Here is a 3,484-nt window from a genome sequence, read left to right on the forward strand (position 1 = left end):
GCCTCCTCCTTCATGCACATTCTGACGTAAAATGTTCCCGTGATTTACATAGATTTACATAGAAAATCAGACCACACAGACCCCATGGTCCAGACTTGGTGGTCTGTCCTTAAACCTAAGTGATTTTACATTAATCAGAAGACTCCAAAACGTTGCATTTCTACTCTAGTTGATATTAAGTTGAAGTTAAGTATGTGCTGTGCTATATAATTCTGGGATGTTGCGCTCTTCTTCTTTTTCTACATGTTCTTCCTCTTCTTCAGTGTTTCAGCCTCCTCGATCCTATATACACATTCTGACGTAAAATGTTCCCGTGATGTGCTGTGCTGATGTTGCTTCTCTCTCTCTCTCTCTCTCTCTCTCTCTCTCTCTCTCTCTCTCTCTCTCTCTCTCTCTCTCTCTCTAACAGATTTCTGAGACCTTTAAATTACTCTTTTATTTAAACATGGGGAAACATATATTTTGACTTTCTGGGAAATCATAATGTCAAAAGCTCAATCATCTGAGTGTTGATTAAATTAATCTCCTTTTCGCCCACTGCAAAGCATGAGGTTACCGCACAAGCCCACACGTTTGACAAGGCTTTCGTGGATGTGCTGGGGCTTTCAATGGTAGTTTAATGACCCTGGTGATAGTTTGACAAGGCTTATGTACCGTGAGGGCGAAAAAATACTCATGAGAACCCGATTAAACTCTTATTTGCCCTTTGAAAAGCGTTGAAGTGTCTGAGAAAACCACCTGCTGGTCTCTCAGGCGGCATGCACATCACCCGCAATGCTCCGTCACGCCCTTACTGCAGCACGCAACAGCCAGGCATAATGGACCTTAGCATAGCAGGATTTACCACCAGGAAGCATAGGAGACTAACGAACGAGCTGGCCTTGGTGATATATTAGGTCTGGTTGCTTCAGGTTGTCTTGCCATTATATGCTCCATCTATCTTAATTGCTGTTCCTATCTTGACTTTTTCCATTTATCTTACACTTTTCTTTATCCCTCAGTTCACATCTTGAAGACTGACCAAGTAGGAATTACCTATTGAACACATCTTCCTCCTATCAACGCTGACATCTTCCATTCCTCAGCCAACAACTCGTGTATGTAAATTATCTATATGGATGATCGCATGAACCACCCACCCACCCACTCGTTTCCTTTGTCATGCCTCATATCACACCCGAGAAACTTATAAAAGGTTCTAAAAACCATTACCGTCCAATATGTTTTTTCTTAACTATCTTTTATCATCGTAACGGCCTCTAAATTAACTCAAGTGGCGATGGAAGACGAAACACAACGGGCAGTATGAAAATAAATGAATGTTTATATAAAATAAAGGGAACCAAAAAGAAACAGGAGATTTCATGGAAAAAAGGAGCTTCAAAATGATGAAGAAAAGGAGAGTTAGCCGTAGACTGTATATATATATATATATATATATATATATATATATATATATATATATATATATATATATATATACATATATATATATATATATATATATATATATATATATCTATATATATATATATATATATATATATATATATCTATATATATATATATATATATATATATATATATATATATATATATATATATATTGTGTAATATTAAATATGGTTATTATGTAGCGTAATCAGTTTCAGAGCCTAAAAAAGAAGTAAAAACTAATAATAATATATTTTTGAGCAGTGGAAATTATTAGAAGCATAAATTCGTAAGAAAAATAACGTATGAAGGTTAAAAATATATGTAAATTGGATTTTAAGAAGCGTACTCAATTTCAGAGCTTGAAAAAGGACTAAAAACAATGATAATATAATTTTGAGCAGTGGAAATAATTAAAAGCACAACTTAATATGTAAAATGGGATCTAAAGGTTTCAATAATATGAAGAACATTTTTTTATTTAGCGTACTTAGTTTCAGAGATTTAAAGTATTATATGTATATATATATATATATATATATATATATATATATATATATATATATATATATATATATATATATATATATATATATATATATATATATATATATATATATATATATATATATATATATATATCTTTCGGTTATACGAACTATCGATTTTTGGGTATTTTACATTTTTCAATGTATTTTTTCCGTAGAACTTAAATGACAATTTTTTTGGAGAAACCAATAGGTAAAAAGTTATTCAACTTTAAAGTTATTTATTCCCTATGTAATACTGAAGAAATGCTAACTTTCATTTTTCCTCTCTTTCAGGTCAAAAATCAGCTAACCTAACCTAACCTAACCTAACCTAACCTAACCTAACCTAAACTAACCTAACCTAACCATCAAAGAATGTATGTCTTACATTTGATAAAAGAAAGGAAAAATAAAAGTTTGCATTTCTTCAGTAATGCATAGGAAATAAATAACTTTAAAGTTGAATAACTTTTTATCTATCCATTTCTCCAAAAAACCAATGTTATTTTCGGATTCTACGTAAAAAAATACATTGGAAAAATGCAAAAAAAAATAAAAAGTCGATAGTTCGTATAACCGGAAAGACCCCACTTTAATTCACTGTACGTAATGTAATCCTGTATAACGAAGATTTATTTGTGTTTTATTCCTCACTCCGGCCAAGAATTAATAACGTTCTAAAAACCATTGCCGTCCAATATGTTTTTTTCTTAACTATCTTTTATCATCGTAACGGCCTCTAAATTAACTCAAGTGGCGATGGAAGACGAAACACAACGGGCATTATGAAAATAAATGAATGTTTATATAAAATAAAGGGAACCAAAAAGAAACAGGAGATTTCATGGAAAAATAGAGCTTCAAAATGATGAAGAAAATGAGTTAGTCGTAGACTGAATATATAGTATCATTCCCCTTCCTCCCTCCCTCCCTCCCTCTATCTCTCTCTCCCTCTCTCCATGCTTCACTTAAGGGAGACTAAGTGTATTAAGAACTCCCTGAAGCCATTATTCCCACATATAAGCTCATTATATCATATTGTAAACCCGTCCTGAAGGGTGATAGAATTTTACACTTTCTGCAGTTTCGTTCGCAATGTGTCAAGACCCAGACTTAAAAAAGAGCAAGAGCAAGAGCAGCAGTGTCGTTTTTCCGTGCGAAATAACTCCTTAAAAGATACCTCATCACACACCAGAAAAAACTTATTGATTTGCCTTATTTTGATGTTATTTGTCCACCTCTGATCTTTATAAGGGTTAATATTGCCTGTAAGGTAATAATACACCAGACACACGGACCATAGATGCAAGAAATGAGGGAAAATAACGTCTGCTATAATTCTGTCAATAATCAACCCTATTCCTTTGTTATTTAGCCTTCCAGTGATAACAAATGTTTCTCTGATGTTTGTGCCGTGTATTGGAGATGAAATAAGGTCATAGAACGATAGAAATGACACTCAAATATGGAAAAAATGGGAAGGTAAACATGTGAGAGCTATTTCGTGGAAGTTGGCGAAG

This window comes from Eriocheir sinensis, chromosome 37 (assembly GCF_024679095.1).
Source record: "Eriocheir sinensis breed Jianghai 21 chromosome 37, ASM2467909v1, whole genome shotgun sequence".
In the NCBI taxonomy this organism is placed as follows: domain Eukaryota; kingdom Metazoa; phylum Arthropoda; class Malacostraca; order Decapoda; family Varunidae; genus Eriocheir; species Eriocheir sinensis.